Source organism: Macaca thibetana, chromosome 4, assembly GCF_024542745.1.
Source record: "Macaca thibetana thibetana isolate TM-01 chromosome 4, ASM2454274v1, whole genome shotgun sequence".
Classification (NCBI taxonomy): Eukaryota; Metazoa; Chordata; class Mammalia; order Primates; family Cercopithecidae; genus Macaca; species Macaca thibetana.
Window position 1 is genome coordinate 38,419,774 of NC_065581.1, and position 23,921 is coordinate 38,443,694.

A 23,921-nucleotide genomic window follows, 5' to 3' on the forward strand; every position below is an offset into this window, starting at 1 on the left:
AAAAACAAAACAAAACAAAAATCCCAGCTTTGTTGAGATATAATTCACATACCATAAACTTTGCCATTTTAAAATGCGCAATTTGGTGTTCTTTTAGTATATTCGAAGAGTCATGCAACCACTACTACAATCAGTTTTAAAACATTTTCATCACCCCAAAAAGAAACTCTAGGCCGGGCGCGGTGGCTCAAGCCTGTAATCCCAGCACTTTGGGAGGCCGAGACGGGCGGATCACGAGGTCAGGAGATCGAGACCATCCTGGCTAACACAATGAAACCCCGTCTCCACTAAAAATACAAAAAAATTAGCCGGGCGTGGTGGCGGCGCCTGTAGTCCCAGCTACTCGGGAGGCTGAGGCAGGAGAATGGCGGGAACCCGGGAGGCGGGGCTTGCAGTGAGCCGAGATCGCGCCACTGCACTCCAGCCTGGGAGACAGAGCGAGACTCCGCCTCAAAAAAAAAAAAAAAAAAAAAAAAAAAAAAAAAAAAAAAAAAAAAGAAACTCTATACGCATTAGTAGTCCCTCCCCATCCCCCCACCCCCCACCACTCGCTGGCCCTAGGCTATTCATTCAGCTACTCTCTGTCTTTAGAGATTTACCTTCTCTGGACTTTTCATACAAACAGAATTGGTGGCTCAGGCCTGTAATCTCAGCACTTTGGGAGGCCGAGGTGGGCGGATCACCTGAAGCCGGGAGTTCGAGACCAGCCTGACCAACATGGAGAAACCCCGTCTCTACCAAAAATACAAAATTAGCTGGGTATGGTGGCAGGTGCCTGTAATCCCAGCTACTCGGGAGGCTGAGGCAGGAGAATCACTTGAACCCAGGAGGCGGAGGTTGCGGTGAGCCGAGATCATGCCATTGCACTGCAGCCTGGGCAACAAGAGTTAAACTCCGTCTCAAAAAAAAAAGAAAAAGAAAAAAAAAAAAGAAACAGAATCAAACAATATGTTGATGTTTGTGACTGGCTTCTTTTTTTTTTTTTTTTTGAGAGGAAATCTCGCTCTGTCACACAGGCTGGAGTGCAATGGCTCGATCTTGGCTCACTGCAACCTCCACCTCCTGGGTTCACACGATTCTCCTGCCTCAGCCTCCCCAGTGGCTGGGATTACAGGCACGCACCACCACACGCAGCTAATTTCTTTTTTTTTTTTTTAGATGGAGTCTTGCCCAGGCTGGAGTGCAGTGGCGCGATCTTGGCTCACTGCAAGCTCCGCCTCCTGGGTTCACCCCATTCTCCTGCCTCAGCCTCCCAAGTAGCTGGGACTACAGGTGCCCGCCACCATGCCCGGCTAATTTTTTTGTATGTTTAGTAGAGACAAGGTTTCACTGTGCTAGCCGGGATGGTCTCGATCTCCTGACCTCATGATCCGCCCACCTTGGCCTCCCAAAGTGCCGGGATTACAGGCGTGAGCCACCGCGCCCAGCCTGTAACTGGCTTCTTCCACTTAATGTTTAATTTTTGATGCATATGGTGTTTTCAAGGTTCATCCATGCTGCAGCATGTATCAGTACATCATTCCTTTTTGTGGCCGAATGATCCATGGTATGAATAGATCTCATTTTGTTATCCACTCATCAGTGATGGACTTTTGAGTTGTTTCCACTTTTAGAATACGGTGACTTCATGCTGCTGTGAACACTCATGTACAAGTTTTTGTGTGGACACATATTTTCATTTCTCTTGGGTATTCACACAGGAGTAGAGCTCCTGGGTAACTTACTTTCTGAGGAGCTGCCAGATAGTTTTCCTCTGCCGCATATGAGGGTTCCAATTCCTCCCCTTCCTCATCAACGCTTGTTACGATCTGTCTTTTTTATTACAGGCATGTTGGTGGGTGTGAGATGGGATCCACGGCATAGCAAGGACTCTCTCTAGAGTAATCTTTTCACCCGTCCTCTCTTTTCCGCTATCCACCCTCTTTATATTTCTGTGGCTTGACTGAGGGTGCTCCGAGTTAAGCACCTGGTTCTTGAACATTTCCCTGGTAAATTCTGTGTGTAAGATCTGACTTTGAAATTTCACCTCTACTGCATGTCAATGACTTTGGAACCTCCATTTTAATATCTTGGTAGGTGCACAATGCCAACATATGACAGGCACTTTATAATAATCTCTTTCTTCCCTCAGGTTTCCGCCAGCCACTGAAAAGCACTGTTAGCCAGACAGAGGACAGCTCCCCAGGGCCCACACTCTCACCCGCCTTGCTTCCTTTCAGGAGAAGAGACACCTGGAAAGGCTGTGTCGAGGCCTCACCACGGGCAGGATGGGTGTCTCTGGCCTATCTTATAACAGATGTGCTTGTGGTGACAAGATAAAATAGAACGGCAGTCAGGACTTTGTTCAGGCTCTGCCACTAACTCACCATGGGACCTGAAAAAGCGACTTTCCCCCTCTGTGCTTCTGTTGTCGTATTTACAAAACATTCTGGGAGGGTTGGATCTGATGAGTAATACAATTTTAGCTCTAGAATAGGATCCATTGTACTTAGGGTTCAAAAGAAATGAAGATAAACTTGCCCGTTGCTTCTGGGGAGTGGCTGGGCTTGTAAGAAAGCCTGGACACAAATTTGGTGCAGGAGTGAGGTTGTGGGGACAGGGCTGTAGATATGAGCACAGAGAAGGGGTAGGGGTGGAATGACCAGAGCAAAGCTTCCAGGGCTCCTGGGTCTCAGCCCTGTCCCTGTGGGGGCCATTGTGTCACTCAGGGCCTCACAGGGTGAGAATGGGAAGGAATATTCCACACATGGGTAGGGTGTGGGAGAAGGAAGATAGCCTAGATTTGGGCCTGTTGGGGATAGTGACCACACTCCTTCTCCTTTGTCTGTTTTCTGGGTCTCACCTCTGCAAAGGAGGAGCACGTGTGGGGATCAGAAAAGCAGGGCTGGGCCAGGCTGAGGCTGGAGAAGGGGCCAAACAAGGGCTGTGTTCCTTCCCTGACAACTTCCAGCCCCACCCGGGCTCCACCAGGCACATGAAGGCTGCCTGCCCGGCTGAGGAACCACTTTCCCAACCTGGAAGTGATTGTCAGTGTTTCCTCACCGGGCGGTGCCATTCAGCTGCTGGTAGGTAAAGGTGCAGGAACCATGGGGCGTTTGTGTGTGCGCGCCTGTGTGCGTGTGTGCACACACGTGTGTGTACATGTGCGCGCACGCGTGCACACATGTGTGCACATTCATGTGCGTGCATGTGTGCCTGTTCATGTGTGTCCATGTGCACATGCATGTTCGTGTGTACGCATATGTGCACACTTATGGGCATGTATGTGTGTGTGCATGTGTGTGCATGTTCAAGTGTGTGTGTGTGTTTTGCTTCCACCCTTCCTCCCAGTCTCATTCACCCTAAGCCTCATCCTATTGCCCTCTAGGAGATGTCCCGATGGCCTCAGAATGCCCCTCCTTTATGTCCTGGGCACTCCCTGAAGCTTAAATGACACATTTCTGACTCATCACACTCAAAGCTATGCGGCGTCTGCTCAGCTGCTCAGGAGGGATCTGGGGGCCCAAACTGTATCCAGATAGGTGAGAGGGGTCACAAACGGCCCGCAGCCTGGAGACTGAGATGGAACTAACGTTTCTCGTATCACTACTGTGTGCTGGCTGTTGCACAGGTTGCTTCTCATCTTTCGTCTCATTTAATCCCTGCAGCAATTCTGTAGAAAGATATAATTCATACCATTTCTCCAGGAGGAGAAATTGTGCTCAGAGAGAGCTGAGGATTTTTCCCGAGGTCTTGCAGTAGGGCAGGGGCTAGCTCGGATGTGTCTCTAAAGCTTGTGGTGTTTCTCCTGTGCCTCACTGGTTCACAGGTCTATCCCAGATGAGCACAGAAGCTCATATCTTCAGTTGGGTTCTTCCAGAAGCTGACCCTGCCATATATATCATTTATATTCACATATGATATATTACTGGAATGCACCCTTGAGAATCTGGCAAGAGAGGGGGTAAAGCAGCATAGGAAAGAGGAAGAAGTCACGCAAGGGGAGATTGCAGGTAAGGTCCTAACCTCAGCCTGACTCCACAGGGATGTCTGGAAGGTAAATCACACCTCGGCATTGGTCCTGCTTCACGCTACTGTTGCTGATCTTTTTACTCCCCTACCAGTGCCTGCCTACAGGTTGCCTGGAAGTGACTGGAGGGGAAGGAATGCCAATTCTCAGACGTTTCCAGCTCGCCTTACAGGTGAGGCAGCTGGCTCCAAGAGCCCAAGGGAAACTTGGGCTGGAAAAGGTAACAGTGCCACATGTCAGCCACAAAACCCCCTGAAGCTAGAGGTGAGCACACAAACCACTTAAAGGGATTGGAGGCCGGGCACAGTGGCTCACACCTGTAATCCAAGCCCTTTGGGAGGCCAAGGCAGGTGGATTGTCTGAGCTCAGGAGTTCAAGACCAGCCTGGGCAACATGGTGAAACTTCGTCTCTACTAAAACATAAAAAGTTAGCCAGGAGTAACTGCTTATGCTTGTAATCCCAGCTACTCAGGAGGCTGAGACAGGAGGCTCACTTGAACCTGTGAGGCGGAGGTTGCAGTGAGCTGAGATTGTGCCATTGCATTCCAGCCTGGGCAACAAGAGCAAGACTCCATCTAAAAAAAAAAAAAGTGATTGGCAGAGATCTCAGTGGAGCCCCAACGCTGTCTGCCACACTCAGCTTTACCAAACCTGTGGGGGGCTTAAGGAGCACTGGACTGTGTGTCTAGAGGTGTTTGGTCTGCTCCTGGCTCCTGCTGCTAACTTTTTCTGTGTGGCTCAAGGACACTGCCTCCACTGTGTGAAATGAGGGGCTGGACTAGATTCATTCATTCCTTCGATGAATATGCCTGTGCACTTACTGTGTGTCAGGAAACAAAAGGGACCAATATCTCTGCCTCATGGAGCTCACATTTTAGTAGAGGAAAGCTGACAGGACAAAGGAAATAATCAAATTCGATAGTATGTTAAAGGGCGTGAGTGCTATTGACAATAGCGCAGGGGTGGAGGGTGGGAAGTGCTGGCGGGGGCGGCATGACAGCTTTAAATAGTGCCGTAGTGGGCGACAGTGGAGCGAAGACCTGAAGGAGGTGAGGGAGTCAGCTCTGCAGATGCCTGGGGGAAGAGCGCTCCAGGCAGAGGCAGCAGCCAGAGCAAAGGCCCTGGGGTAGGAGAGTGCCCCGGATTCGAGGAGTCGTCAGGGAGGCCAGGGCAGCGGGAGTGGAGTGAACCAGGGGAGAGTGGCAGGATGGAAAGTCAGGGAGATCACGAGGGGCCAGATTGTAGGCAGCTGGTAGTCCATGGCGAGGCCTTGCACCTTTACTCCGAGTGAAATGAGCAGCCGTGCTGAGCAGAGGAGGGACATGACATGACCTCACTTATGTTTTGTAGAAATCTCTGTAGCTGCTGTGTTGAGAAGAGACCATAGGAGCGTCAGGGCAACACTCTTTCCTGTGAGAAGTGAGAACGGGCGGGGGGCCAGGTCTTCTAGTAGCAGGCCTGAGGAGGCCTCCTCTCCTGGGCCCCAGATTCCTCCACTCTCCCTGTCACCGCAGGAGAAGCACCTCCGGCCATACCCCACCTCCCTGGGGTAAGAGTGACCCTGCCTCATCCTAATACTCAGTGCTCACCAGCACACCCAGAATAGACTGTGCATGTTTACCCTCAGCCCAAACTCAAGACAGACACAGTGACAGCACAGTGCAAACACAGGCAGGCAGACGAGACCCTGGCTCCAGCTTGCCTTCTCCAGACCCCCATCCCTGACCTCTGCCACCTTCCCTAGGCCCCACGGATCTCCCCTGTCTTCCCCACCTTCCTACCCCGTCCTCCTCAGTTGTCCTAGCACTGATTATTGTACTTTCCATCAAGAGCTGGAAGGGTCTTGGAGAGGGTCTGCTCCGCCCTTCCTACTCTGCATCTGGGGAAAGTGAGGCCCAGGGAGAGGAAGCAGCTTGCACAAAGCCATGGGGGCTAATTAGTCAGAACAAACCTCACCTAAGGAGGCCCACAGTTTCCCATCCAGTGCTTTCTCACTGCATTTCAGCCTCCATCATATACCTCCTTTATCCTTTAAACAGGCTGTTTGTAGGAGCACTGGGCTAGGAGTCTAAGCTAGGGTGCAGTACTGGCTCTGCCATAACTGCATGTGACTTCATCCTTAGGGCCTCAGTTTTCTCAGCTCTAAAACGGGCATTAAAGATTTCCTTCCAGTTGGAAAAAAAAAGTTAACATGTGAGAAAATATAGATTGGAAACCAGCCCTAGGCCCAAATCTCAGCTGACTGCCAATGAATAACATGAAAACGAAAACATCCTTAAACAACACACGTGTAAAATTAATTAAAAGAGATTAAAATAGTATGAGCCAATGTTGGCCTGGTTGGGAGGAAACGGGAACATTGGCTCCTAATTTCTCCACAGCTCTATTGTTTGGGCTATAGCAAAATGTAACAGCAGCTACTGCCGGAGAGGAACGAGTCATGCCCTTCAGCTTGGCGGGTTATCACACATTTGGAAATAAATCTCAAAAAAATAACACAAATGGAGAAAAGCAATTTGCACTAATATGATTATCTGGAATGTGAAAAAAATTAGAAAGGTCCAAACTGGTCATTAAGCCATGGAATTTATATGTGAAGGAATAATAGCTCACACTGTGGCAGCAACTGCCAGTTGCCTCCCTGGATCCATCTCTCTTCTTCCCTTAGAAAAAACGTCAGCAGGGTACATGGCTGCCCAGAAGAGATATTCCATTTCCCAGCCTCCCTTGCAATTAGGTGTGGCCTTGTGACCAAGTTCTGGCCAAAGGGATATATGCAGAACAGTCATCTGTGACATGTGTCATTACAGAGAGGAGCATGCCCCTCCTGGAGCCTTCTTCTTTCCTGCTGGCTGGAATGCAGATGTGATCGTCTGAGTCTCAGCAGCCACCTTGGGCCATTTGGAGGAAGGCAACGGCTGTGCACGGCAGAGTCACATGAAAGAAGGAACCTGATTCATTATCACCGGGTCACCGTGTCAGCCCTGGACTGCCTACTTCTGAACTTTTTACTTGAGGGATTAAAGTAACCCTGGGTGTTTAAGTCATTGTTAATTTGGATTTTCTGCTGTTAATTGCCAAATCAAGTTCTAACTGATAGAAACACACAGGGAAAAAAACGTTAAGTGGAAAAGTAGGCACAAAAGTGGATGTTCATGTGGATCGCAACTATTTAAGTTACAGATTGGTACACAGATGGTGATTGAATGGTGAGTCATCAATAATAGTGTGATGGTGTTGATTGCATTTTTTCCTCTGTAAACCAGTTTAGTTGCTGAATCGGTCAGGGAGAGGCTAGGTTATGCTGAGGTGACAAGCAACTCCTAAATTTCAGGGCCGTAAGACAGCTCAATTTAATTCTTACTCTCTATGTTCGTCGTGGATCAGCAGGAGGCTGTGCTCATGGCAGTCACTCAGAGCGCTGGCTGGCAGAGACCCCGTGACAGAGGGAAAGAGAGGACACTGGAAGGTCTCTCTCTCACTGGGAATTAAATGCTACGGCCTGAAAGTGACACTTTCATGGTGCTCACAACTCATTGGCCAGGACCAGTCCTAGAACCTGGCCCACCCACATGGAGGCAGCGAGTGCAACTCTGCCACCCGCCCAGAAGGCGGCGAGCTGGAGGGGCTTGGCAGATTGCACCAGTGACAATCACAGATGCATCGTGAAGAAAATGTAAGATCATAAACATTTGTGAAATAATTTTTAGAAGTCCTTCCAGAAAAAGTAAAGTTCTATGTTTCTATAAACCTTTATTTTATTTTATTTTATTTTATTTTATAGACAGAGTTTCTCCCTCTGTTGCCCAGGCTGGAGTGCAGTGGCATGATCTCGGCTCACTTCAACCTCTACCTCCCAAGTTTAAGTGATTCTCTCACCTCAGCCTACAGAGTAGCTGGGATTACAGGCGTGTCCCACCATGCCCGGCTAATTTTTGTATTTTTAGTAAACATGAAGGTTTCACCACATTGGCCAGGCTGGTCTCAAACTCCCGGCCTCCAGTGATAGACCCACCTTGGCCTCCCAAAGTGCTGGGATTATAGGCGCGAGCCACACGCCCGGCCGAGCCTTTGTATTCCTGATGCAAGTCTGAATTCCTGGAGCACAAGCAATGTCCCACCTTCTTTGGTAGTTGACACAGGCCTATCCCAGGGCTGGGCCCATGGGAAGCATTAGAGAAGGAGCTGCAATCGTAATGATGCTCACCATGTGCTGGGCACTGCACATTCCATCCGGAGCCCTTATGAACGTGCCAGGCGTGCTGCTCTGCACCTTACATGAATTAACTCTTTGAATCCTTATCAAAAACCTTTGAGGGTAGTACTGTTATTATCCCCATTTTACACCAAAGAAACTGAGGCACAGATGGGTTAAGTGACTTGCCGGGGATCACCACTAGGAAGAGGCAGAGCCAGGAATGAATGCAGGGGGCTCCAGAGCCCGTGTAATCCTGTGACTCTGCCCAAGCTCTAGAGGCAGGAACAGCAGTGAGAAAAGACAGGGTTCTGTCCTCACGGGGCTGCAGCAGTTTACCCTGTGTGGAACCCCCGTGATAGGCAGAATACAGCCCCCATCAAGAGGTCCACATCCTGGTCCCTGCAGCCTGTGTATGCTGTCTTATTGGGAAACGGAACATTGTAGATATGATTAAATTAAGGATCTTGATAGGGAGAGATTATCCTGGGTTATTGGGGTGGGCCAGTGTCATCACGAGCGTCCCCATAAATGGAAGAGGCAGAAGAGTCAGAGATGTGGTGGTAGAAGCAGAGATTGGAGTAATGTCACCCCAAATCAAAAAATGCTGGCAGCGTCTAGAAACTGGAAGAGGCCAACAATGGGCTCCCCCACCCCCCTCCCAGAGCCTCTGAAAGGAATGCAGTCCTGCTAACACCTTGATTTTAGCCCCAGAAGATGTATTGGTTGATTTATTTATGAGATAGGATATCACTCTGTTTCCCAGGTTGGAGTGCTGTGGCATAATCTCAGTTCACTGCAACCTCAGCCTCCCAAGTAGCTGGGACCACAGGCATGCACCACCACGCCTGGCTAATTTTTTGTATTTTATGTAGAGATGGAGTTTCACCATGTTGCCCAGGCTGGTCTCAAATTCCTGGGCTCAAGCAATCCGTCCATCTCAGCTTCCCAAAGTGCTGGAATTACAGGAGTGAGCCACTGCTCTCAGCCCTTGTAAGATTCATTTTGGACTCTTGACTCCTAGAACTATAAGAGAATAAATGTGTGTTGCTTTAAGCCACAAGGGTTGTAGTAATTTGTGAAAGCTGCAACAAGGAAACTGATACACGCCACCCCTCCGTTTCTCTCTTCAGAGACCCACTGGGTAGACAGAAACTCCTGCATACCCTTTGCCCCAGCACCTTGCGTCTCCTTGAGATGGAGGCTAAGAAAGAGCTGGGAAGGAGCTGGGAAGGGTCGTTCTATCCTGGTTACCTGGGAAATGGTGAGCATTGCTTACCCTGTTCCTGGGGTCCTGGGCAAATCCTGGCTCTGCCTGTAGAACAGGACTCCCCTCCCATAGCCTTCTCCATCACCCTCTCCCAGAGCTGGGACAGCCTTTCTCCTGGGCACGAATGAGGGGTCTTTAAGGCCTTAATGCTTCTCACTCCAGCACCCGGACTGGGCCCCACCGCTCCCCTGCACTAGTACATTGCCCCGCACCCATGCATCAGGCCCGCTTCATCTCTGCCGAACCATCAGGGGAGGTGGAGGGCATGCCAGCCAGGGGAACAGAGTCTCAGAGAGACCAGCCCAGAGAGAAGCGGGCAGAGACAGGGCGAAGGGGAATTGGCATGAGCAGAACACAGAGACTCACTGGTGGGAAAGGGGAAGCAGAAAGAGGAAACAGCCAGACATACAGTGAGCATGCTGTTGGCTTTCTCCCTGAACTGCTCCAGTGGTGTGCAGCTGCTCGGGTGCAACAGATAGCTGGGTTTACCAGTGTAGGTTCAGGTGCTAATTCCTGGTCCTGTCAGCTGTGGCAATGACCATGGGCTTCACTTCATAACATAAAACCCACACTCCTTTCCATGCCTGCAGGGCCTGACTGACTTTGGTCCCTGGATCCACTTGGACTTCGTTTCCCACAGTGTTGCAGGCATTGTGTCCTCCCCGAATGCCCCAGGGACATCCTCTTCTTGCTCACAAGTCTCTGCACAGGTCACCTTTTTACAAGACCCTTCCTTGACCACCCTCTCTAGAACAGCAGCCGGCAACATCCCTCTAACTCAGTTTCTCTCCATAGCAATTATCACTACCTGACACTAGACCAATGGGTATTGGTTTAATGTCTGTCTCCCCAACATCACCACTGTATCCCAGTGTGTCCATACTCTGCTGCCCACACAGGAGCCATGAGGCCCTGGTGGCTATTTATATTTGCATTTGTATTAATTAAAATGTAATACAGGTGGGCTGGGCGCGGTGGCTCACGCCTGTAATCCCAACACTTTAGGAGGTCGAGGCCTTTGGATCACCTGACGTCAGGAGTTCAAGATCAGCCTGGCCAACGTGGTAAAACCCTGTCTCTACTGAAAATACAAAAATTAGGTAAGCATGGTGATGCACGCCTGTAATTCCAGCTACTGGGGAAGCTGAGGCAGGAGAATCACTTGAACGCCAGAGGCGGAGGTTGCAGTGAGCCGAGATTACACCATTGCACTCCAGCCTGGGTGACAAGAGTGAAACTCCATCTCAAAAAAAAAAAAAAAAAAGTAATACAGGTGGAAGCTCAGCTCCTCAACATCCTCACCATATTTCTGGTGCTCAGAACCCACATATGGGCTAACAGTACCAGACTGAATAGCATAGAACGCATTTTCATCATCCTAACTTTGTGCCAAGAATCAAACTCCTAATCAACTCATATAAAGCAGGTGGATGCACAGCAGAAGGAATTCTAGCGGCTCCACACTGAACAGGTGTAATTACGCTGCCCTGGCACCCCTCCTAGCCTCCAGGTGCCCCTTGAACTCCCCTCCTGCCTCTCTCCCTGGCCTCTCCCCTGGGGCTCACTGCTGCGTCTTCCTCCCTTGGTGGGGCCCGTGCCTCCTCCTGCCGACCCTGTACTCACCCTCTCTGACCGCATTAGCTGGGTTGTCTTGCTAATCTGTGTGCCTCCCCACGAGCTGGGGGCAGCCAAGGAGCTTGGATGGACCTTCCACCTCTGCTGCCATGACAGCACAAAGGGCCTTGGAAAATGCTGGCTCCCGGTGGGCTTTTCCCCCTTCTCCCTTCTCCGTGCTCCTGGTGTCCAGTTTCACACTCTCCATCGCCACACCCAGGGCAGAGGGCCCCAGGCTCCCTGAGCTGCTGGAGCCGGATACCCAGCAGCCAGGGTGGGGATGGAACAGAATGGGCCCTGTGGTTGCTGAGAGAGCAGGCCAGAGAAAGGCGCCCTTTCTGACACTTGGCGTTGCCTCTCTTGGTTTCATCTTCTCATGGCTTTCTCATACAGCCGTAGCAACAGGACGGGTCAACAGGGTACCTTTAAAATTACGGGAAAGGCTCATGGTTTTTTGGTGCATGAGTTCAGGGTAGCCTATGCTGTCCTGTGGCACATTCCCCTCCCTCCTCTGCCCGCCTCCTGCCATGTAGGGCAGGCCCCTTGGAGAGCCCCTGCCACCCTCCCTCCCCTCCTTCCTCTCTGGGATCCTGGCCCAGGCCAGGCAGCAGGGCTCCAGGTGGGCAGGGGGGGCAGGGAGAGAGCAGGGCCCAGGGCCATGTGAAGGTAGGAGAGAGGTCCCCAGGTGTGTGTGCATCCCCAGCCCTGCCTCCTCTGCCAGGATTCCGAGCCATCTCGCTGTTGTCATCTGGTCCAGTCTCTCAGGCTGTGCAGAAAGCCACGCTGTCACTGTTCCCCTTGCCTTCAGCCTCCCAAGACCCGCTGGAGTATGGGCTCCCCCCACCGCTTCTCAAGACCCCTATTCACCCACCTGATGCCAGGGGGAGGGCAAGCTCCTCAGACAAGGAAAGGGCTGGAAGAGGTGCTTAAAGTGGTGGGGGATCAGGGTGACACAATGGCTCAGAGGAAGGGAGAGAAGCTCGGATGTACACTCATGGACGTCCAGGTCTGAGACGCTCTCCCTCCCAGCTGCTCCACACACAAGCTGCAGCAATCAGGAGCTGCATTTTTATAGGGAGGACATTATCCACAAGCTTGGACACTGAGAGTTGGAGTGTGTGAAGCCCAGCGCTGAGCTTGTTAAACACTCCTGATTCAAGACCCCCACTGCCCTGGAGGCTGGGGTCTCAGAGGATATAATCCCCTTTGGGTCCAGGCCTGGGAAACATGCTGCACCTCCCATCCCCAGGCTCCCAGAGTCCCATCCACGCACTGGCAAACAGGAGGGGAATCATCCAGGCTGCCCTCCTACTCTCTGGAGGGGGAGTGTCCTTACTTTGGCCTGAGCCTCCTCCTTTGGCGTAAGAGTGCTCCTCATCCGGAGGACCTGCGGATTCTCCCTGCGACATGTGGTCATTCACCCACCCACTGCAGTCCAGGACAGTGGTAGGGACTTACCCAGGCTTCCTAAGAACCAGTTCAATTTGTTGTAGTGCCTCAGTGCACCGTGCCAGAGCTGGACAACACCGTCGAGAAGCCCCACATTCCACAGAGGAGACAATTGGCCCAGAGGGGAGAGGGGTTTATCCAAGATCATGCAGTACATTAGGGCTAAAGTCCAGACCCAATCTCAGGTCTCCTGACGACCAGACTGATGCTGGGGGGCTGTGTGAACGTGTATCAGAGCCTGAGCATGTGCACCTGCTCCAGCATGGTGATCATGTTCTCCTGTGGCCATTGGTTAGGAAACTTGCCCTCGCTCCTCCCCTTCAGGAGCTGCTGGTTGGACTGAAGGGGTGGCCATCGCAGTAGGGTGGGGGGGGTATTTCCTCAGAAGCTCCCAAGGACCCAAAGGCGCCTCGGGGGAAGTGGATATTTGCCCATCTGCTGGCTGCCCCGTATCCAAACTCCCTCCCTCTTAGCAGAATTTCCCACAGGGTGAATCTGGATGGCAGAGCCCCAACTCATTCTGAAAGCCAAAGGGGTGCAGAAGTGGAGGTTGCAGTGAGCTGAGATCGCACCTAGGGTCTGCCTTCCCTGACCTGGCAACTGGTCTGTGGGCACACAAATCACCGTGGCCAGGAAGGCACTTTTGTCCAGGATTTTGTTTGAAAAATTTTTGTTTTAAAAATTAACACAGAGCAAAATTGATGTAATTATTTTGATGTAATTAATTGATGTCTCACTGTGTTGCCCAGGCTGGTTTCAAACTCCTGGGCTCAAGCAATCCTCTTGCCTCGACCTCCCAAAGTGCTGGGATTACTGGTGTGAGCCACTGGGCATGGCTGTTTTATGAATGTTTAGCACATGCATAGACTCGTGTCACCACCACCACACTCAGGACACAGAACAGCTCCCAAAAAACTCCTCCTACTCTCCCTCTGCCTAGCATCTTGACCTGGAGAGAGTGGTATGCAAAAGTGGGACTGTCACAAACTGCTCACAATGTGCCAGTGTCCAGATGAGCTGGGTGTCCTCAGGTGGCCAGTGTTCAGAGGCGGCAATGTCCCCTGCCCTAGCTGGGCAGTCTCCAGCCATGACCGCCTGCCTCCCCTTCAACCAGCCTATTTTGCTTCTGGCCAGTTTTCCAAGCCTGCTTCTCAACTTCCCATCAATTCAAGGAGCTGCTTTTCTTTTTCTTGTTTTTTCCAAGTCGGAGTCTCCCTCTGTTGCCCAGGCTGGAGTGTAGTGGTACAATCTCGGCTCACTGCAACCTCCACATCCCGGGTTCAAGCAATTCTCCTATCTCAGCCTCCCAAGCAGCTGGGATTACAGGCACACGCCACCACACCCAGCCAATTTTTGTATTTTTAGTAGAGATGGGGTTTCACTATGTTGGCCAGGCTGGTCTCGAACTCCTGACCTCAGGTGATCTGCCTGCCTCGGCCTCCCAAAGTGCTGGGATTACAGCTGTGGCCACCGCGCCTGGCCGCAAGGAGCTACTTGATGTGTCCTCCCAGTAAATTCTTTTTTGATTTGAGTGGGTCAGACGCGCTTTTCTGTTTTGTTTTGTTGTTTTTATAGTTGAAGCCATGATCCCTCATGAAATCAGGTGGGACTGGGGACTAGGAATGGGACTTCCCCAGAGATGGACAGGGCCAGAGATAAACAGGCATCTTTGGAGACTTCCTGGGAAGGAGAGATCCTGCCCCTGGGCCCTTCCCTGGCCCGTCACTCCGGGGCTGGTGCTGACTGAAGACAGAGCTTGCCCCAGCTGCAGCCCTGCTTCCCTCTTGCCTGGGTTTTAGTGATCCCACGTCTAGGCCTGAGCAGCAGAGGCGAAACCAGCTGCCCTCCCCTCCGCGAAGCGGAGCCCCTGCTGGGAAAATCTGGGGGAGGGGGATTATTTTCAACTTGGGGCCCCCTGCAGGCTGGAGCCAGGGAGGTATGGGGGTGGTGGGGGCAGGGGCGGCTGCCCAGCTCCTCCTTCCCTGAGGTTGGTGGGAAGGTTTCCATGGAAACAACAGCTCCAGCATCTCCAGAGATTTGGGGGAAAACTGGCTTTAAAAAATCACCATCTTCGTTTCTTGGGGGAGAGGCAGCGTATTTCTGCAAAGAGGGCGGTGAAGATCATCAGGGAGAGGGGTCCTGTTCAGAAGAGCTGGGCCACCAGGGACCCCATCCCTATTTAAGCCCCCTGGAGGTCTCTCTTTCCGCATCTCCTTCTGTCCCAGAGAGAGAGCTGCCTTCTTGACTACAACACCTCCCCACACATATCACCAAGGAACCCCCCCGGCCCACATTATCTACCTACTCATCTTCCCCATCTCCCCATGGTAGGGCAGAAGCCCTTTCCCTCCTCCCACTCCCCTCTTCAGTCACCTCCACCCCTCCAGGCCCCAGCTTCACTCCACCCATCCCCCAGCCCTCAGCTCACTGCCCCCCATTACAGCCTTGGGAGAGAAGGAGACACAGGCGTAGGGACTCTTGCTGGGGAGTTAATCAAAGTGTCCACAACTACTCACGTCCCTGTGCCCTCCCTGGGGAGAGTTGAGAAGGGGTGGGGGCCGTTCTGCATGTGACCGACGGAGGGGCAGCATCAAACATGCCAGCCTCGAGGCATGCACAGACACGAAATCAACTGGAACACTTGCTTTTAAAATGATTTTTTCAGCAGTTTTCCTTCCTGGCCAGGGCCTCCCATCTGTGCCAATCTTCCTAAATTCCTGGTCCTGCGGTGGCCCTTGCTGGCCTGTTCCAAGAAAAAGAACTCACCCCTGTCCTTTCCACATCCAGGCTTTGTTCCACACAAATAGTCATTCATTCATTCACTCATTCAGTAACAATGAACTCTGCACTTATTTTGTGCCGGGCACAGTTCTAAGCACTGCAGACACAGGCGGGATGCAGGGGCTGGGTGCTGGAGGATGAGCATATGAAAATCCCAGCCCCTTGTGGAGCTTATGCTTTGTAAGAGAGAAAGAGACAGAGAATAGACACATATGTAATATGCATCGTATATGAAATGTGACAAAGTGTTCTGGAGAAAAATAAAACAGGAAGAGAGATAGAGATTGTTTGTTTTGGGGTCCCCACCACAGTTTTGAATGAAATGCTCAGCGTAGGTCTCCCTGAAACCTGGTGCTTGAGGACGACCTGCAGGAAGTGATAGAGCCACTCAGCTTTCTGAGGAAAGAGCACTTCAAGCAGAAGGAACAGCACGTTCAAAGGCCCTGGGGCGGGCGTATATCTGGCAGGTACAGCGAGTAGCAAAGAGACCCGTGTGATTAGAATGGAATAAGAAAAGTGGGAGTCATCAGAGATGAAGTGCGAGGTAAAAGCCTGGGGGTGAGGGCTGGGGCTGGGACAGATGCTCTGGGCTTTGCAGGTCATCGTAAGGGCTTTCTGCTAGAGTATCAAAGACCCTCTACCATGCCACTGTATTTTTGGCCTGCTGTGGGCCTCTGAAGCTCAGGTGGGAAGGACCGTAAGGACATCTGATCACCTTAGCTGAAGAAGCGGGGGCCTGCACCTGTGTACCTATGACCTTAATTCTGCGGATCCCCTCCTCACGTGGAGGTGGGCTCTGCAAGCTCCATATGGATGTGTCTGTCCAACACAACTCAGAGAGGCCCAAAGGCTGTCCTAAGACCACACAGTCAGACCTCCCTCCTGGGGCCTCTGCCCTTTCCTTCTCTCCCTGCCCCCCACAGGCACCTGCGGCGTTGTGATGCTGAGCGATGCAGCAGCGTCTGTATAATTACGGTGATGATTTCACAACATGCGGCTGTCCCTTCTCTTATCGCCTCCCAGTGCGAAATAAACCGTTCAATAATTAATTGACAAAGATGAACTTGTTGTCCTCAGCCGGGCTGGGAGGGTGGGGGTTGGTCACAGCCTCCGCAGACAAATGATGTGAGAAGTAATTGCCCTAGGAGAGGAGGCGAGAGGTATTAAGATCAGATTTGCAAGGTCCCTTCCAAGAGCCCGTGGGTACCAGGCGACGGCAACTGCTGGGATTTACGTTACTAATTCATCACTAATTAATGTTCCAAATTGGGCCTGACAGGAGGAGAAATCAACGTGAAGGCATCCACAGAGATAGAGAGACAAAGACTGGGAACGGAGTGGGACAACGAGGGGAGGGGACACACAGTAAAAACCTTAAGAGGCAGGGAGAGACGCTGGGGCAAGAGCACAGGAGCAGGGTCTGAACAGAGACCCCAGGTCTACGATCCCAACAGAGTGTGTAGCCAGCGGGTCTCTTCCCCTCTGTATCTGTGTGTGTTTGTGTGTCTGTGTGTCATTATGTCGTGTGAGTGAGTGTGTGTCTGTGTGTATTCTTTCTAGAGGTGATCATGATATCAGTCCTGACTTCAACATAGATTTGGAATGATTAAGAGTGTCTGTGTGTGTCTGTCTGTGTGTCTATGTGTGTATCTCTGTGTGTTTGTGTGTCTGTGTGTCGTGTGTCATGTGAGTGTGTGTGTCTGTGTGTCATGTGTGTGCTGTGTGAGTGTGTGTGTGTCATGTGAGTGAGTGTGTGTATGTCTGTGTGTCAGTGTGTGGGCACTTGCATACATGCCCATTGCCACCGCCTGGCCTGGGCCACCGCTGACCTGGGTGATAGCACGAGCTTCTACCCTTGTACCCCCATCGTCTATTCTCATCACAGCCAGAGGGATCTTTTAAAACAAGGCTGCTGAGGCCCCACATCGGTGCAAACGTTTTCATCTCACCCAGCATACAAGCCAAGGCTGCTAGGCGGGTCCAGAAGCCCTGCACCATGCGGCCCTCGGTCCCTCCCCAACGCTGGCCACACCGGCCTCTGTGCTGTTTCCCGACGCCAGCCTTTCCGGCGCTTTGCACTTGCTGTTCTCTTGGCCTGGAAAGCTCTTCCTGACATGTCCACATGGTTCACTCCTTCTCTTTGTTCAGGTCTCTGCTCACCTCCCCAGAGAGGCCTCCCTGGACCACCCTATTTAGATCACCAGCTTCCCCTCTGGTCACCACAGCGCTGGTGGCCACCTGCCATATCATTCATTCCTTTCTCCCCACCCTGGAAAGTCAGCTCCATGAGCAGGCAGGTTGTCTCTTCAGGGCATGGCTGAATCCCCAGCTCCTGGTTCAGTGCTGGCTTGGTGAATATTACCCAGAGGGTTCTGGGATTCTGATTCCAGGGAAGATGAGAAGAAATAAGAAGCAGAGCAGATAAGAAAGTGGGGAATCAGAGCAGGGCGGGTCAGGGTGGGGGCAGGCCATGGGGAAGCAAGGTCTTTCCTCCAAAGGGGTCAGCAAAGGCGGGCCAGGGCTGAGGACAGGACTAGAGGGTGACCGGGGACAGGGTGATGTCTACTGAGCCCCGAGGACAGACCCAGTCCTGTCCCCAAGCCTCCCCACAGTTGGCCTGCTGCTGCTAGTGGCCCAGAAAGGTTCTTTCAAGGCTCCTTCGGAATGCAGTGACACCACAGCGTGGGCATCCTTGGCACCTCCCCTTAGTTTAGGAGAGGATGAGAAACCATCCAATTGCTACACAATAGGGGCCAGTTAAGTAAAATGGAGTCTGTCAATAGAGTGGAAAATTAGGCAGACATTTAGCAGGCTGAGACGAGAATTCCGTCGATACTTGGAGCTGTGTGTGAAATGTTATGAGAGCCAAGGAGGCCTCAGCGGGAGCACAAGTGGGTTCTCTCTTCCCACCTGTATTTATGGAGCCCCTGCTGTGTGTTCAACACCCTTCTGGGCCCCAGGGCACTGAGACCTGGCTGCTCAGCTCCTCCTGTCCGGCAGGGCACACGAAGCTGGGCTGGAAGACAGATGTGCACACCTGTACCAAACTGCAATAGGGTGTCTATCTATAGGAGACAGGAGGTCCTGTATCAGATCCCGGCCCTGCCTCTTTATGGCTAGGAGCCTGGGCAAGCCCCTGAGGCCATGGGAGGGAGGATTTCTTTCTCCCTCGTGTTGCTGTGGGAATCACCAAGCACTGAGGTCAGAGCCTGGAGGGATTCTGTAGGTCTTCCTTCCATCATCATCATCATCATCATCATCATCATCATCATCATCACCATTATCAATCAATCATCGTCATCGTCATTGTCATCATCATCATCCAAGGACATAGAGGCCAGTGGTTAAGAACACAGGCTCTGGAGTCAAGGGCCTGCGTCTTCGTCTTGGCTCTACCATTTAGCAGCGCTAGGTTTCAGTTTCCCAGAGTGTACATGAGGGTAACAGGCAACTAGCTTACAGCACCCAGGAATGCATTAGCTCACCCTGGTGAGGAGCTGAGTATTAGCCTGTGCAGACTAAGTGCTCACTGAGAGCACTCATTTGCTAGGGCTGGCCTAACAAAGTACCACGGATCAGGGGACCTAAACAGCAGAAGTTTATTTTCTTACAGTTCTGGAGGCTTGAAGTTAAAGACCAATGTGTGGGCAGGGCTGGCTCCCTCTGAGGACTGTGAGGGAGAATTTTTCCAGGCCTCTCTCCTCGCTTCTGGTGGTTTGCTGGCAAACTGTGGCATTCCTTGTATTTGGGGGTTTTGCATGATTCCCTCTTCATATGGCTATTTTAAAAATAAAGAGTCAGGCTTATTGGATTCGGGGCCCACCCTACTCCAGTATGACTTCTTCTTAACTCATCATGTCTGCAATGACACTATTTCCAAATAAGATCACATTCTGAGATACTGAGAGTTGAGACGTCAATATAGAAATTTGGGGCTGGGTACAGTGGCTCATGCCTATAATCCCAGCACTTTGGGAGGCCAAGGCGGGCGGATCATGAGGTCAAGAGATCAAGACCATCCTGGCCAACATGGTGAAACCCCGTCTCTACTAAAAATACAAAAATTAGCTGGGCGTGGTGGCGCGCGTCTGTAGTCCCAGCTACTTGGGAGACTGAGGAAGGAGAATCACTTGAATCCGGAAGGTGGAGGTTGCAGAGATCGCGCCACTGCACTCCAGCCTGGGCAACAGAAGGAGACTCCGTCTCAAAAAAAAAAAAAAAAGAAAAGAAATTTGATAGGGGCAGGTAGGGCACAGTGATGAACCCATGACACTGAGTGTCAGCAGGGGTTCCTGGGTGGGAGAGGGGGCACTTCTCCCCTGGGAGGATGGTGGAGGAGGCACCCTAAAGGGGGGGTTCTTGGAGGTGGGTTGGAGCATGCAAAGGATGACCTGCAAGGCAGAGGAGCAGGGGAGGTGGAGGCCGTGCAGGCTGAGGGTGTGTGGAGTAGAGAGAGCCCTGTTGAAAGCTAGCTGTCAGGGCTGGACATACGTCAGGACTGTTATAAATGCTTACAAAGGTTATTTTAGTGCATAAAACTATTTTTGTGCAGTCTAAAAGTCAGACAGACATTTGAGTAGCTTGTGGAGAGCTTGTACTCGGCTCTCACGTGAGTCTGAATTTGTCTTTCTTGGCGTCTAACAGCTTACCGTGGCCTTGAGAGTTTGAGGAGAGGGGAAGTTCAGGTGAGAAGAGAGAGGGCGGGGGAGACTGGGTGGTCTGGGGGGCATCAGAGATGGGAGATGGGCAGGACCCTGCCTAAGAGGTTCTGTGAACTCTGCCCTCCCCTCACCCCCTGCTGCAGTCCCTAAAGTTGGAAACTCCTTGGGCAGTGGCCTGGTGATGACACTGTGATTGGCTGTGACTCTGTCAGTCCTGGCTTGGGGCAAGAGGCAGTATTGAGATGAAAGAGGGTGCGGGGTCTGCTTGCCCTCCTTCCTGAGTAGCATTGAGCTGGGAGCCTAGAGCTTGACCTTCTGAGGGTGGGGCAGCCCTGGGGGAAAGGCTCCCAGCCTGCCCCCTTCCTGCTATGCCCTGCCTCCATCCCATACCAGGGTGTGAAACTTGGGTTCAAGGTGGAGGTCAGCAGACCTGGGTGGAGCCCGGTCTCTGAGACTAATGAATTGGTGATGTTGAACAGTCACTGAGTGCCTCAGATGGCCCATTTGCACGGGATAGCCCTTTGCAGGAGGAGCTGTGGAGGGGGAAGGCTGGGACACTCACAGGCATGAACATGAGGAAGGCTCTCTATCCCTTTCCCCCTCCCTTTCTACATCTGGGCTTAGATTTGCCCTTGAGGAGATAACCTGGGTGGGACAGAGAAAGAATCCTCTAGAGAGGAAGGAAAGAAAGTTTCCCATCCCCACCCCTACCTGACTTGGGGTCCATTTCCTTTAGCAACTGCCTGCTTCACCTCATGAGGAACCACCCTTCCAGCTCCCGTGGAAAACTCCAAGGGTCCAAGCACACCAAAAGGAGACGACCTTGGGGCCACTTTTAGGACCCTCCCCACATGGTGCAGGTTCACAAGGCCTGGAACCTCGGGCTGCACACTCCATTATGTGTGCTTTCCTACAGCACCCCCTGCCTCCTTTCTCGGGTCCCACTGTGGGCATCCACTGGCCCCAGTCTTCACATCTGCTGTGAACCAGGCTGACCCTGCCTCTGCCACACCAGCTGTGCCATCCTGGGCAAGCAGCCCCCTCCCAGCCCAGCTCCTCAACTGCCTGTCACACCTGGGTGCCGAAAAATCCTGTGACCATCGGTACAAAAGCACTCTAGCCCTGGTCAGGTGGAAGGGATCCATTCAGCACAGTTATTGCATGCCTGCTGCATACATAGCTTGTTGTGCAGTCCCTTGAAAATATGTTGAAATCTACCCAATTTATAAGCACATATAAACATTCGTTCTTTGATTTCCTAACTAGGAATTTACCCTACAAGCTGACTTTCTGTCTTTGATTGGATTCCCTGGAAACAATTTCTGAGGCAGAGATTTGCATACAGGAGATTTATTGGGGAATGTTCTTGGGAACAACGCCTGTAGGGGATCGAGGGAGGCGGGATGAGCAGAGGGAGAGGTTTCTGCAATGCAGATCCCACAGGAGCTCCGGGCGGGGACAGCCCTGCAGGGACATCCCAAACTCAGGCAAAGGCCCCTTCTGGATCCCTCAGTGGATGTCTATACCCCAGGGAGGGACACGGCCCTGATTAAGAGTCAGTGAAGGGCAGTTCCTGAAGAGGTTTGCAGCTATGAGCTTTCAGCAGCTAATGCCCTGCTCTTGGGAGTTGGGGGAATGAGAGTTCTGGTTCATCTGAGCAGGGCGTTGTAATATTCACTCCACTGCCTCTAGGAGAAAGGAGATAGGCACAAGGGTGTTTGCTGTAGCATTTTTAAAATGAAAAGGTTGGGCAATCTGATGTCCATTGGTAGGGATCTAGTTGAAAAAATGATGGTACATTCATACAGTGGAATCTACACAGCCATAAAGAAAGCAGAGGCCGGGCGTGGCGGCTCATGCCTATGATCCCAGCACTTTGGGAGGCCAAGGCGGGTGGATTATCTGAAGTTGGGGGTTTGAGACCAGCCTGACCAACATGGAGAAATCCCATTTCTACTAAAAATTCAAAATTAGTCGGGCGTGGTGGCCACCTGTAAGTCCCAGTTACTCGGGAGGCTGAGGCAGGAGAATCGCTTGAACCCGGGAGGCGAAGGTTGCAGTGAGCCAAGATCATGCCATTGCACTCCAGCCTGGGCAACAAGAGCAAAACTCTGTCTCAAAAAAAAAAAAAAAAAAGAAAGAAAGCAGAAGCTGTTAGAGAGTGCTGATAGGGAAAAATCCTACAGACACAGTCTGATGTGACAAAAGTAGAACGTAGAAAGTATAAAGAGTATGCCAGCATTTGCATAAAGTGGGGCTGAGAACATCATGTAAACATTTTTGCATATGGATAAAATATCTCTGGTAGGATTCATAAAATACTGGTAACAGTCGTTGTTTTCAGGTTGGGGAACTATGTGGTTAGGGGTCAGCGGAGAGGGAGATTTCACTTCTGTATACTCTTTCATATCTTCTAATATTGAAACATACAATGGTATTACCTGTTCAAATAAAGTATGTTACTTAATTAAATACGTCAAGCTAAATACTGTAAAAGAAACCCACTGATGGCTGGGTGCAGTGGCTCATGCCTATAATCCCAGCACTTTGGGAGGCCAAGGCGGGTGGATCGCTTGAGGTCAGGAGTTCGAGACCAGTCTGGTCAAAATGGTGAAACCCTTGTCTCTACTAAAATACAAAAATTAGCTGGGCATGGTGGTGGGTGCTTGTAATCCGAGCTATTTGGGAGGCTGAGGCAGGAGCATCACTTGAACCTGGGTGGCAGAGGTTGCAGTGAGCCAGGATTGCGCCACTGTACTCCAGCCTGGGCAACAGAGCAAGACTCTGTCTCAAAAATAAAAAACAAAACAAAAAACCAGAAATCCACTGAACGGGTTTAAAAGAAGAGGATGGGGCCTTTAAGAACTTAGGCACCGGGAAGAGTGGGGTGTTTTGGAGGCCAGTGGAGGCCCAGGAATAGATCTTCTTTTTGCCCAGAACAGGTAGGTAGGTCCATGGGCCCAGGGAGAAGAGGCAATAAGCTGCTGTCTTTGAATCTGTGAAGGGATAGACGTCTGCTGTGAAGACTCTGACAAAAGCGAGCCGCTCACTGGCTGTATGACGTTGGGCAAGGTCATCTAGTCTCCCTGAGCCTTGGTCACCTCACCTGTGAAGTGTGAAATGTGGGGATGGGGGGGCATCTCCCCTTGGACTAGAAACTCCCTAAAGGCAGGCTCTGTGCCTCCATCCTCAGACTGGGGGCTCTCTGCCATTCTCTCTTACATTTCAGTCCACAGGAGTTGAGTGGATCTGAACGCACTTGGAGCAGAAAACTGTCCTGCTGCTTCAGGGATGCTATGCACACTATGAAATAGCAAACAGCAATGAGAAGCCACATGCTAGGTGTACTGACAGATACAGGGATAGATATCAAAAATAGAGTGTTGGCCGGGCACGGTGGCTCACGCCTGTAATCCCAGCATTTTGGGAGGCTGAGGTGGGCGGATCACGAGGTCAGGAGATTGAGACCATCCTGGCTAACACGGTGAAACCCCATCTCTACTAAAGATACAAAAAATTAGCCGGGCGTGGTGGTGGGCACCTGTAGTCCCAGCTACTGGGGGGGCTGAGGCAGGAGAATGGCGTGAACCCAGGAGGCGGAGTTTGCACTGAGCCGAGATCGCGCCACTGCACTCTAGCCTGGGCGACCGAGCCAGACTCTGTCTCAAAAAATAAATAAATAAAATAAAAATAAAAATAGAGTGTTGAGGAGGAAACACAGAAAGAGAATGAAGGTCCATAGCACAGCATCACTGATGGAAATTATAAACACGTTTTCCCTGAAACCACCACTACACATTTAGCAAGGATAGGCAGACGTATTCAAGGACACCTATGAAGTACATCGGAATGTGTGCTGGTGTCAGGGAGAGAGTGAGAGTGGGAGCCAGCGAGGAAGGAGGGAAAGAAAATTAAGATAGAGGAGGCTTGCACAGGCTCTTG

General features: G+C 51.5%; 1 protein-coding gene across 15 annotated transcripts in view; it reads right to left on the reverse strand.

Moving 5' to 3' along the window:
* CCDC167 (coiled-coil domain containing 167) overlaps nt 1-23,921 on the reverse strand; it is a 699,343-nt gene that overhangs the window by 93,079 nt on the left and 582,343 nt on the right. The window contains exon 1 of one of the 15 annotated variants that reach the window (XM_050787888.1): nt 10,320-10,325. The exons of the other annotated variants lie outside the window; for them this stretch is intronic. The gene's annotated coding sequence lies outside the window, so the exon portion shown is untranslated. Of the gene's footprint in view, nt 1-10,319; nt 10,326-23,921 lie in introns of those variants that run through there. 15 annotated transcript variants of the gene reach the window in all.